At 42.5% G+C, this 13,562-nt stretch overlaps 1 protein-coding gene across 3 annotated transcripts in view; it reads right to left on the reverse strand.

Annotated features, from left to right (window-relative positions):
- The window catches only part of spop (speckle type BTB/POZ protein), a 134,292-nt gene that overhangs the window by 72,312 nt on the left and 48,418 nt on the right, over positions 1 to 13,562 (reverse strand). For all 3 annotated transcript variants that reach the window (XM_085966281.1, XM_085966279.1, XM_085966280.1), the window contains exon 2: positions 13,332 to 13,419. The gene's annotated coding sequence lies outside the window, so the exon portion shown is untranslated. The remainder of the gene's footprint in view (positions 1 to 13,331; positions 13,420 to 13,562) is intronic.

A 13,562-nucleotide genomic window follows, 5' to 3' on the forward strand; every position in this document is an offset into this window, starting at 1 on the left:
CCAATGTACAAATACTAAAGGGATATGGGAAGTGGGTTTTTGAAGTAATTTAATGTCAGTTACGACAGAAAACCCAATGTGTCCTTAACCTTTAAGTTCTCAACTCAATACAAATCCATACAAAGCAGTGGACTAGAAGAGGAAAGCCTACTTCACACCGTATGAAATTTGAGAGACGTTGCCAGACTGTTAGTTTTCGATTAGCTCACAGCTAAGGCAGCATAGTTACAACACTTAAGCCACACCTCACCATGTTTTGTGCCAAGAGCGGAGCTGTTGCAGCTGCCCCTCAACATTTTATATCAATCTTAAAAAGTCTGTGTGAAGTACTAATGGAATTCCTGCAGTGAAGCTTCACCCCGCTCCTTCTGCAGATGGAACTTCGTCCCATTGTTATCACATGGAATTCTGTCCCTTTATGCTCAAGTCCAAACACACCATCGCCAGTCAAACCAAGGTTATTGCAGCATGCACTGGGAAAGCCACAAGGACAGAACACAAGTCATGGGGTACAAATGAGTTGATCTCGAGCACTGGCTTAACCCCACCTAGAGTACCGTGTATAATTGTGGTACAACAGTGGGAACTACCAACTTTGGAAGGGTACAGGGGAGGGCAACTAAACTGATACGAGATTATGCATGACAAGGAATCAATGAATATTTTCATTGGAAAAAAGATGGTTTAGGCAGACCTTGAAGATTCTACGTGGTACAGATAACCAAACCCTAATACATTGCTTGGTATAACCACACACTAACCAGTGGTTGCAGATTCAAGCTCAGAGAAAATAAAGGGTGAACAAACGACTTCACATGAAGGGTTATGAATTTCTGTAATTTAGTGTCAGCAAATTTAACAGGGAGCGAGACATTGTTATTTCACCAGAAGACGTAGCCGAGTACAACAAATGCAAAGTGTGGTATTTTTGAACAAGCTAGATGGACTGATTCCGACAGAAACCTGAAATTCACCTCTATTTTGCACACAGCAATTACCAATGGAGTAGGCCATTCAGCCCCGAGTCTGCTCCACCATTCAATCAGATCATGGCTAATCTGTACCTCAACTTAATTTACCTGCTTCAGCTCCATATCTCTCTCTCTCAATACCCTTACTTAACAAAAACCTATCACTCTCCAGTCTTGAAAGCTCCAATTTTCCCAGCATCCAGCCTTTTGGGAGAGATAATTCCAAATGTGTCCTTAACATTTCTCAAAGTGCTTCCCGATTTCATTCCTAAATGGCCCAGCTCTAAATGGAAGATTATATCCTCGTTCTTGATTCCCCATCAGAGGTTATAGTTTCTCTCTATCTACCCTATCGAATCCTTTTAACATTTTCAACACTTCGATCAGATCACCCTTCACTCTTCTATACTCAAGGGAATAAGCGCCAGATTTATGCAGTCTGTCCTCCAATGTTCCCCCTCATTTTTTGGGGGGCGCGCGGCCCATTCACAGTTGGCCGCATGCCCAAAATTTAACATTGGAAAAGCCGGTCCCAGGCTGCGCAGGACTGGCAGAGTTGCACAGCCACGCAGCTTAGAGGGAATGTTGCTGTCCTCATAAATTAACTCTATAAGCCCTGGTCTCATTCTGCACTGCACCCCCTCCAAGGTCAATATATCCTTCCTGAGGTGTGGTGCCCGAACTGAACGCAGTGCTCCAGATGGGGTCTGACTAACTCTCTATATAACTGAAACCTAACTTCCTCTCTTATGTATTCCAGTCCCCCTGAGAAAGGCCAACATTCCATTTGCCTTTGATTGATATCAGTACCTGTCTACTAGCTTTAAATGATGTGTACTGGGACTCCCAAATCTTTTTACTCTCCACAGTTCCTATTTTCTCACCATTTTGAAAATACTGATTTATCGTTCATAGGTCCAAAGTGGATGACCTCTCACTTGCCCACGTTAAACTTCATCAGTCATAGTTTTGCTCACACACTATCTATCTATGTCCCTTTGCAACTGCCTGCTTCCATCCGCACTACTTACTATCTCTCCTAATTTAGTGTAATCTGCAAATTTGGATATAAAACTCTCTAATCCTTCATCCAAATCATTAATATGGTGAAAAGTTGAGGCCCCAGAACAGATCCCTGGGGAACACCACTTGTCTTATCCTGCCAAGCTGAACACATACCCTTTATTCCCACTCTGTCTCCTGCCTCCCAACCAATTTCTGACCCAAGTCAAATGACTATATCCAATTCCATATGCTCCCATTTTTGCCAATAATCTTGTGTGTGGAACCCTATTAAATACCTTTTGGAAGTCCATATAGATAACATCCATAGCCACTTTTTTAAAATATTCGTTCATGGGATGTGAGCATCGTTGGCAAGGCCAGCATTTATTGCCCATCCCTAATTGCCCTCGAGGTGGTGATGGGGAACCGCCGCCTTGAGCCGCTGCAGTCCGTGTGGTGAAGGTACTCCCACAGTGCTGTTAGGGAGGGTGTTCCAGGATTATGACCCAGCAACGATGAAGGATTGGTGATATACTTCCAAGTCAGGATGGTATGTGACTTGAAGGTGATGGTGTTCCCATGCGCCTGCTGCCCTTGTCCTTCTAGGTGGTGGGGGGTCGCGGGTTTGGGAGGTGCTGCCGAAAGAGCCTTGGCGAGTTGCTGCACTGCATCTTGTAGATGGTGCACACTGCAGCCATGGTACGCCGGTGGTGGAGGGAGTAAATGTTTAAGGTAGTGGATGGGGTGCCAATCAAGCGGGTTGCTTTGTCCTGAATGGTGTCGAGCTTCTTATTCGTTGTTGGAGCTGCACTCATCCAGGCAAGTGGAGAGTATTCCATCACACTCCTTACTTGTGCCTTGTAGATAGTGGAAAGGCTTTGGGGAGTCAGGAGGTGAGACACTCGCCACGGAATACCTAGCCTCTGACCTGCTCTTGCTGCCACAGTATTTATGTGGCTGGTCCAGTTAAGTTTCTGGTCAATGGTGACACCCAGGATGTTGATGGTGGGGGATTCGACGATGGTAATGCCGTTGAATGTCAAGAGGTGGTGGTTAGACACTCGCTTGTTGGAGATAGTCATTGCCTGGCACTTATGTGGCGCGAATGTTACCTGCCACTTATCAGCCTTTGTCTACCTTATTAGTGACCTGCTCAAAAAATTCAACTAGATTAGTCAGACATGACTTACCGTTAACAAAGCCATACTGGCTCTATGATCAGCTCATATTTGCTCAAGTGCTCAGTCATTCTATCCGTAATTACAGATTCTAGTAGCTTCCCCACAACTGACAAACTAACAGACCTGCAGTTACCTGGTTTCGCTCTCAATAAGATCACCTCTCATTCTTCTAAACTCTAGGGAATATAGGCCTAATCTACTCAATCTCTCCTCATAGGACAATCCCCTCATCCCATGGATCAGTCTAGTGAACCTTCATTGCACTCCCTCGAAGGCAAGTATATCCTTCCTTAAGTAAGAGACCAAAACTGTACACAGTACTCCAGGTATGGACACATCCCTATGAGGGGGAAAGGAAGGGCATCCAAAGCTAGAGCTCCCTGCGTGACTAAAGATATAGAGGTTAAAATGAAACAGTAAGAGGCTTAGGAGGACCAAGCTGAATATAGAAAGTACAAAGGAGATCTAAAAAAAAGGCAATAAGAGAGTCAAAGAGAGAGTACGAGAATAAATTAGCAGCCAACATAAAAGGGAAGTCAAAAAGGAAGGAAGGAAGGAAGGAAGGAAGGGGCCAATGAAACCAAAAAGGAGATCTTGTGGAGGCAGAGGGCTTAGATGAGGTACTAAATGAGTACTTTGCATCTGTCCTCACTAGAGAAGAGGATGCTGCCAACGTAGCAGTAAAGGAAGAGGCAGTAGTGATATTGGATAGGATAAAAACAGATAAAGAGGAAGCACTTAAAAGGTTGGCAGTCCTCAAAAAAGGTAGAAAAGTCACCCAGTCCAGGTGAGATGCAAGGGTGGAAATTGCAGAGGCTCTGGCCACAATCATCCAATCCTCCTTGGATATGGGAGTGGTGCCAGAGGACTGGAGGATTGTAAATGTTACAAAAAGTAGAGAGGGATAAACCCGGCAACTACAGGCCAGTCAGCCCAATGTCATTGGTGGGGAAACTTTTAGCGACAATAATCCGGGACAAAATGAATTGGCATTTAGAAAAGTATGGGCTAATAAATGAAAGTCAGCACAGGTTTGTTTAAGTCAAATCATGTTTGACTAACTTGATAAGAGTTCTTTGCTGTAGTAATGGAGAGAGTTAATGAAGGTAGTGCAGTTGATGTTTCTATGGACTAGCAAAAGGCATTTGATACAAGTACCACACAATAGACTTATTAGCAAAATTAAAGCCCATGGAATTAAAGGGACAGTGGCAGCATGGATAGAAAATTGGCCAATGGACAGAAAGCAGAGTAGTGGTGAATGGCTGTTCATCAGACTGGAAGGAAGTGTTCAGTGGTGTTCCCCAGGGGTCAGTATTAGGTCCAATGTTCGCTTTAAGCTGCGCTTGAGGTCCCACGCAGCCAGTGAGCCAGCTTTTAATTGGAAAAAATGCTCATGCGCGGAATTTTGAAAGGCCTGCGCAGCCAGTGAAAGGGGCCGCACAGGCCCAAAAAGATTAGAGGGAACATTGATTAAGATCACTGCTCTTTTTGATATATTAATGACCTGTACTTGGGTATACAGGGCATAATTTCAATGTTTGCAGATACAAAGCTCAGAAATGTAGTAAATAATGAGGAGGATAGTAACAGACTTCAGGAGAACAGAGAGACTGGTAAAATGAGCAGACACGTGGCAGATGAAATTTAATGCAGTGTGAAGTGATACATTTTTATAGGAAGAATGAAGAGAGGCAATAGAAACTAAATGGTACAATTTTGAAGGGGGTGCAGAAATAGAGAGACCAGGAGATGTATATACACAAATCTTTGAAGGTGGCAGGGTAAGTTGAGAAGGCTGTTACAAAAGCCTCTGGGATCCTTGACTTTATTAAGAGGCATAAAGTACAAAAGCAAGGAAGTTATGCTGAATCTTTGCTGAGGTTTGACCTCAGCTGGAGTACAGTGTTCAATTCTGGGCACCACACTTTAGGAAGGATGTCGAGGCCTTGGAGAGGGTGCAGAAGAGATTTACTAGAATGGTACTATGGATGACGGACTTCAGTTATGTGGAGAGACAGGAGGAGCTGGGGCTGGTCTCCTTTGAACGGAGAAGTTTAAAGAAATTTGATAGGTGTTCAAAAATGATAAATGGTTTGGATAGTAAATAAATACGGTTTCCAGTGGCAGAAGGGTTGGTAACCAGAGGCCATCGAGTTAATGCACTGTCTGAAAGGGTGGTGGCGGAAGCAGATTCAATAGTAACATTCAAAAGAGAATTGGATAAATACTTGAAGGGCAAAGATTTATAGGGAATGAAGAGCAACGGAGTGGGATTAATTGGATAGTTCTACCAAAGAGCAGACACAGGCACGATGGACTGAATGGCCTCCTTCCATGCTGTATTGTTCTATGATTCTAACCCATAAATGTTCTAAAAACCAATGTACTTTTTATTGCACAGATTTTCCATTACTATTCCCTCCAACTCTCTCCTTACAGCCTCTTTTAAGCATGTTGCAGATTGGAAAGTACAGAAACATTCCCACTTTAATCACAATGAGGGTACTGTAATACAGGGATATCCAACCCTTTAAAGCCCATCCACGGAAATAAATACCCCTGCACAGTGTATGACACTCAGAAGTGAGCTCTCCATGTAAACAACGGCAACACCCCTTTACACGCATAAAGCACCTCCTCCCATGCACACAAAGTGAGACCCTCCCCATACACAAAAAGATAGCCCTCCCATCCTCCCTTTCAGAAGCATTTTTCCAACCTTCCAGACCCAGTAATTTCAAAGAGCTGAAGCCGAAAGCGGATTGTCAGCTTTGCGCACAATTGCAAAAAAGATAGGAATCAGCAAGAGCTTCGTAAGTGTGTTCAAAGGAGTTCACGGGCTGTTTCATGGACTTCCCCGCTGTAATGGGTCAGAAATTTTCTCTCATGTCGGGAACAGAAGGGAAGGGTGGACAAATGGACCCAAAAATAAACTATTTGGGGTACTCATGTTCTCCTAGATAGGCTAAAAAGTGATGTGTCACCAGTTTTACTGTTTAGTGCATACATGAGATATTTAATTCTATTTGAAAACAGACCTTGATATTTCTCCCATATGCTGGAGAGATATGGAGAGGTCACGTGCATCAGTGCAGTCAGCATCCTACTGTGCTGACTAGTGATAATGGTTGTTGAATGATAATCGGATTCGGATAAAATTATTAGACTGTTAAAAGCAAAGTCCAAAGACACAGTCTGGAATTCAGCACAATTCATGTGCTACTAACCTGACAAATGTATAATCTGAAGCGGCAAGCTTCTGGAAAACCCTGTACAAAGCTGTGATGCAATCAAGACACAATCTGCATGTCACACGTTGGATCTAATCCTGCTAATGTTCAGTTGCCGGACAGTCAGATGACATTTACTACAGTCTGTAAATGTCTGTCTGCATAAACCTATTTCCCAGTAAATGCTCTGGAATTTTGTTGGATTGGGTGATAGAATTGCATTGCAATTCTGATTACAAAGTCTAGAGCAATTACTTCTACCAGCAACCTTACTCAAAAATAGTTAGATCCATAGGTTTTCAAATCACACAGACTTGACACATTAGCTGTGAAACTCAGTTTATAACAATGGGTACATTTTGCCGCCTGCAGTGCAATATCAAAATATATTACAGGAAACATTGATATCCGGCACTGACGGGACCGAGCTGGTGCCGTACCATCAAAAGCGCCGGACATACCAGCATAATGTTGAAACATACGGAACTGAAAAGCTCTGTGTGAATCAACAAACCCTGTTGCTTAGCAACAGCTTCAAAACAGTCGGCTGCAGCTGCAAGCGTCTCTAGCTGAAGCTGTTGCTATAGCTACAGACCTTGCAGTGCCTGGCTGGGGAAAAAAAAAAGAACGAGAACTAAAAAAAACTTATAGAAAACAGCTCCTGATTTTTGCCATTAGATCGAGTATTCCGGACATACAACCTCCGGATAAACCAAAGTTTCCTGTATGGAGGTCTTGGTCTAGCTGGGACAACTGGACAAGCAAGCTCAAAATGACAGAGGATTTCATAATAAAACTTTTAGTTCTAGATTTCACAAGATTGTGGCTCAACTCTAGCAATAAAGTAATGGATATTTAAGCAGATTTTATTAATCGTTGACAAATGAATTCCTCTAAAACAGACAGGAACAATTCTTCTAAACAAGTGCAATTTTATCACAAAGAGCCAAAATTCCTTCCACTGAGAACCCCTCATTGTCTTGGGTTTCTGTAGTGTAGTGGTCATCATGTCTGCCTCACACACAAAAAGTCCATCCTTCAAAACTAGAACCCCTTAGTCTATATGAAAAGTTTCTTCAATACTTATAACAAAAATATCATTTTAACCTGAAGACAATGTTTTGTACAAAGAATTAGGGCATCTAATTATGTTATTCACTGTCCACGTTCCAAAATGTGCTGGTTGCACAAAATTCAGGTAAATTAAAACCAATTTTTTTTAATCACTACCTTTGGAGAGAGTTTTTATTCACCAAAAAATAAAATGGTCCTTTTTTTTTTTTGCCGAGGTCTGCAATGGGCTTCGATATGATCCGCAATAACCAACCCGGCTCAGAGGCCAAGTAAGGTGCTAGCCAAGCCAAATGAGTTTTCTAAGCTGGTGATAATGGCCCAGTAATTCGGGTCCCAACGCGCGAGTACGGAAGGGGTACTCACGCGTGGGCCCGATGGAAGTGCCGGTTTTCGGGATGCACAGCGCATGCGCTGAAAACCGGCATTTCCTGTCCTCTGAACCAAGGGGTTAAGAGGCGGAATGCGTGCGACGTATCAGGCAGCGCGTGCGCGCTGAATTTCCTTTTTTTTGTAAAGAGTTGCCCGTGCGTAAAGGCCTCTGGTTTTTACGCTTGAAAAAACCAGACGGAAGTACTTAGTTTTACAGGGAAGTGGTCTATTAATACAATTTAGAAATTTTTTTCCACAGGTTTATTATTTTTAAAGAATTTACAGTAAGGTAAGTATTTTTAGACACGATTTGTTAAAAAAAATTTTTTTTTTTTTTTTTTTTTAAATGATTAATTCACAGAATCACAGAAACCCCACAGTGCAGATAGAGGCCATTTCGGCCCATCGAGCCTGCACCGACACATATCCCACCCGATCCCCGTAACCCCTACACCATGTTTAAAATAATTTTTTAGTTATTCATACTTTTTTAAAACTTTTTTGTAGTTTAAGTGCTGTTTTGGGCGCCCTGAGTTTTCATGAGTTTGACAGTTCTTACTATCAAACTCATGAATGAACTTTTGCAACCTCCCATTGGTTGCCCAGTGCCCACGTGATCCCAGCCGGCTCATCAAAATAACTACGCTTTAATTTTGTTTAAAACTACTTTACATTCTTCCAAATAATATAAAAGTATTTAAAACTTTATAAAAAGTTACCTAAAGATTAATAAAAATACAAACAATTTAATTAAAATGCTGCTCTGCATGTAAAATTGCTTTGCAGCTTGTGTTAAAAATTGGGGGCGTGGCCTATGTTAAGGAGACCTCAAGGGGCGTGTCTAACTTAGACTCCGCGCTCGAGGCTTCGCGCTGGCTGCACTCCTGGGCGGCGTGACGTCAGACGCTGCCCGGGAGTAATCAACTGAAAACAGGAATTGCAAGCGTCCCGGGAGCAGAACGGCAGGCGCGCCGGGTAAGTGCACATCGGGGGCTTGCACGCGCGGCAAGCCCCCGAACCTAATTTCTGGGCCATTGTAGTCTAATGACAGACTCTAAATTCTTGACTACATAGAATCTGGTTCATGTTACAACTTCTGTGATAGTAGAGGTGTCCCTCACAACTCTGCCATCAGTATGATGACATTTCAGAGTACCTCAGTGAACCGTTCCCTCTTGCAGCACTTCCAGTCAGTGACCTCATGTCGCCCATGAACTCAAATCTGCAGTCTTCCGCCTCTGCAGTGACCTTGTATAGGTTTCTCAATTCTAGACTACTCGTGCCCAGTGCATTTGATTTCTCTCTAACCTCCTCTAGAAGATGGTATCATCAACACACCATATTTAACTGGCTCAGATTTTGAATTAACTAACTAGGCTACAGAAATTAAACAAGCAGGAGCATAAAGAACACAAGCTTATGTACAATAACAGCAGAAACTACGAGGCTTTTTAAAATCTACAATCTGCTCTACCAGCAGTCAACGTAGAATCTGTTTACCAAACGTTTAATATGCATGTTCCAGCACTATTTTAACTTCATTTTCTCTCAGGGCCATCCTATAATTGAATCCTTTCTCTAAGGCCATAGGCTTCAATGCCCTTTTTCTATCGTCCAAAATGCATGGCAAATTCTGTGTAGACATAAAATCATGCATATAGACTTAATCATATCATTGTTCCCCCAATAGTTCAATTTCCAGTTTAATCCACAGTTGGGGGTTGTTCATACCATGCAAACCAGGTCTTCTTGGCATAATTCACTTAATATGGTTTGGAAGTCAAAGACAAAAGCCACCTTCTAGAAACCCAGACACACTGGAGCTGGGAGGCCATCATAGACCTAATCCAGTTTTAACTCTTGCATTTATACAGAACAGAATGTATTAACTTGTATTTATACACAAAGCTAGTCCTGCCTCTATCTATGTCTGCAGTGTTAAAACCTCTCTCTCTCTCTCTCTCTCTCTCTCTCTCTTAGGCAGTCCCTCAGAGCCGAGGATGACCTGCTTCAACATTAAAAAATGAGTTCTCAGGTGACCGATGAGTCCAATGCGGGACCTACAGTCTCTGTCACAGGTGGGGCAGGCGGTGGTTGAAGGGGCGGGTGGGTGGGGTGCTTGGGTTGACGTGCGCTCCTTCCGCCGTTTGCACTTGGCTTCCGCTTGCTCCCGGTGAAGAGACTCGAGGTGTTCGGCGCCTTCCCGGATGCGTCTCCTCCACTTTGTGCGGTCTTGGGCCAGGGATTCCCAGGTGTCGGTGGGGATGTTGCACTTTTTCCCGAGGAGGCTTTGAGGGTGTCCTTGAAGCGTTTCCTCTGCCCACCTGGGGCTCTCTTGCCATGTCGGAGCTCCGAGTAGAGCGCTTGTTTTGGGAGTCTCGTATCGAGCATGCAACGATGTCACCCGTCCATCAGAGCTGATCAAGTGTGGTCAAAGCTTCGATGCTGGCCTGAGCGAGAACACGGACGTTGGTGTGCCTATCCTGCCAATGGATTTGCAGGATCTTGCGGAGGCAAGAATTTGTTAACACCTTTCATGAGCTGAACAACTCATGGCCTCAAGTTTGCACTGGATGGGATCAAACTTCTTCCACCAAGCATAAAGTTGTGTGTGCGCTTTCTACAACATGGCCACCAATACACCAGATTTACATATAAAACTTAACATTTAACCAAGACTACAATGTTTCTTATTGTCACTCGAACTACTGCAGGGACATCATAATTAAAATGGTCAAATCCCTACATGCCAAACCACTCATGGCAAATAAGTTGATAAGTACCAGTTTAAAAGTGTACTCCACAAACATTTAATTGCAGCTTCTATGCATTCATCTACCCTCTTCTTGCACATCATTTACTTATTTTCCTCTCATCAGCACAGACCAGCGTAGATTGGCAACACTTTGGAGAACTGGAGTTGTGGCACTAACATAGGAACAGGATTATGCCTTTCAGCCCCTTGAGACATGTTCCGCCATTCAATTAGATCATGCTTGATTTGTACCTCATCTCCATTTACCCACCGTTGCTCCATATCCCCAATATCCTTACCTAACCAAAAAGGTATGATCAATCTCAGGCTTGAAACATTCAATTGACCCAGCAGTCACGGCCTTTTGGCAGAGTGTTTTCCAGATTTACACTATCCTTTGAGAAAAAAAATGCCTCCTGATTTCACTCCTAAATGGCCAAGCTCTAATTTGAAGATTGTGCCCCACCAGAGCAAATCATTTATTTGTATCTACCCGATCAAATCATTTTAAATGCCTCAATTAGATCGCTCCTCAACCTTCTAAATACAAGAGAATACAAATCAAGTTTATGCAACCTGTCCTCAGAATTTAACTCAGCCTTGGTATCATTCTGGTGAATTGGCACTGAATCACATCCAAGGCCAATATATCTTTCCTGAAGTTCGGTGCCCAAAACTGAACGCAGTACTCCAGATGAGGTCTGCCCAAGGCTCCATACAACTGAGGCATAACTTCCTCACTTCTGTATTCCAAACCCTTGCGATAAACAGCAACATTCCATTAGCATTTCTGATTACATTTAATCAAAATATTTAGTACAATCAAAAAGCTGATGTTCTACACTGAACTTGCATAAAATATAGTTAAAGTACAACTCAATTGGCTTCCTTAATACAATCCTCATTAGCTATCTTGGTTACAAAGTAGTAGAATATTTGCCAAATTACATGATTTTTGTATTTGATTACTGAGCTAATGATCATGTCACCAGCAGCTAGGAGCTAATGACCCAGAAATTACTGGAGCGGCACATTTTGCATCGAGCGCTGGGAATTGGATTCTTTACCTCACTCTTCAGGTTGTATTATTTTTGCACCGCAAATATTTGGAAATGCAAAATGATAATGGTGCAACGTCGTCAACAGGGCATCATGAACGTCAGGTCCAATGGTCTATCTCCTTAACCAATTAAATTTAAGGGCAAAGAAAGATTTGCATTTATATAGCGCCTTTCACGACCACCAGACATCCCAAAGCACCTTACAGCCAATGACATACATTTTGAAGTGTAGTCACTGTTGTAATGTAGGAAAACGCAGCAACCAATTTGCGCACAGCAAGCTCCCACAAACAGCATTGTGATAATGACCAGATAATCTGTTTTTAGTGATGTTGGTTGAGGGATAAATATTGCCTAAGACATCGGGGGAAACTCCCCTGCACTTCTTCAAAAAAGTGCCATGGGATCTTTTACATCCACCTGAGAGAGCAGATGGGGCCTCGGTTTAATGTCTCATCTGAAAGACGGCACCTCCAATAGTGCAGCACTCCTTCAGGGCTGCACTGGAGTGTCAGCCTAGATTTTTGTGTTCCAAGTCTCTGCAGTGGGACTTGAACCCAGAATCTTCTGACTCAGATGAGAGGATGCTACCAACTGAACCTCAGCTGACACAGCTAAAGAAACATAGGGAACAACGAAGGGGGGAATAAGAGGCTAATTAGATAAAGAGAAATAAAGAGAGAGGGAAAGAAAGATTCGATTGGTGGGGAGGGAAGGGAAAGAGACAAAGGAATAGCAAGAATTTTTCTTTAAAAGATTAATTTAAAAATCCTCTAGGAACAATTTGATAGCTGCAAGAGCGAGACTCCAGAGTTTCAATTGTTCCCTTTCTGGGCCATCAAGGTTGAGTTTCATGTCAGGATCATAAATCACGTCATTAACAGGGTCCTTACAACATGAAATACCAGCCCTAAATGTCTGCCGCGAGATTCATTTGTATTTACGGCGCAAATGTAGCAATTTCTTGACACTCATGGGGAGGTTGACGGCAAGCTCCAGTTTTTGTGAGGCTAACACCGGAGCAGTGCAAATTGTCCAGCAATTTGTGGCGATTTGCAACTCAAGGCATATCTTCCTCGCCACAAATTGCTGGGGTTTTTATGCACTAATATTGGTGGGCGCCGTGAACTTGCGATTATTTTTCCAGCAATGTCTGGACCAATGTTTTTGGAATATGTACAATAAAACATAAACACTCTGCCTGTGCTTTCACAGTAGAAGAATTAAGTGGGCAGGTTAAGATGTTTGTGTGTCTACTAGATGCCTTTTTTTTTTTATAAAGAGAGAGAAATCTAGTCTAGTCTAAATTTTCAACATTAGTTTGTGGTAACTCCGCTACTAACCCTATATGTACAGATTGGGGTGAACTTACGAAAAAAATAACTCCACAGGTATCATGGTTGACAGCTCCATTAATCAAATCACAATTTAAACTAAAGTGCTACTACAACATTTGATCTAACTGCGGGGATAGAGGTATATCAATCAGACTGTTAACTGCATGTTAGAAGGACAAATGTATGCTATATACGTACCCTCACGTTCTCAGATAACTCACTTAATACTCTATTAGTAATGAGGTTTCTGTCCTCCTCAAGTCAGGAAATAAATGATTTAATGTTTAAAAATACTGCACCCTCCATTTATTCAATGCAATGAAACATCAGTGAAATAAAACTCACCTTCCCGGACTTATCACCGTCTTTGCGTGTTCCAACGCAATAGTTTGACGTGGGAAACCTGAACCACAATATTCAGATAGGACGATGCCTGTAAAATAAAAAATTTAAAAAAAGTTACCTAAGTTTGATTTGCTTTATTTTTATTAAAAGCAATTTATTCGTGGGTATTATAGTCATATTAGATATCAAATTAACACAACCCAAAGGTAAAAGCTACTGAATTTATTCCAG

The sequence above is a fragment of the Somniosus microcephalus genome, chromosome 24 (genome assembly GCF_052327205.1).
Source record: "Somniosus microcephalus isolate GS21.2 chromosome 24, FLI_Smic_1.0, whole genome shotgun sequence".
Classification (NCBI taxonomy): Eukaryota; Metazoa; Chordata; class Chondrichthyes; order Squaliformes; family Somniosidae; genus Somniosus; species Somniosus microcephalus.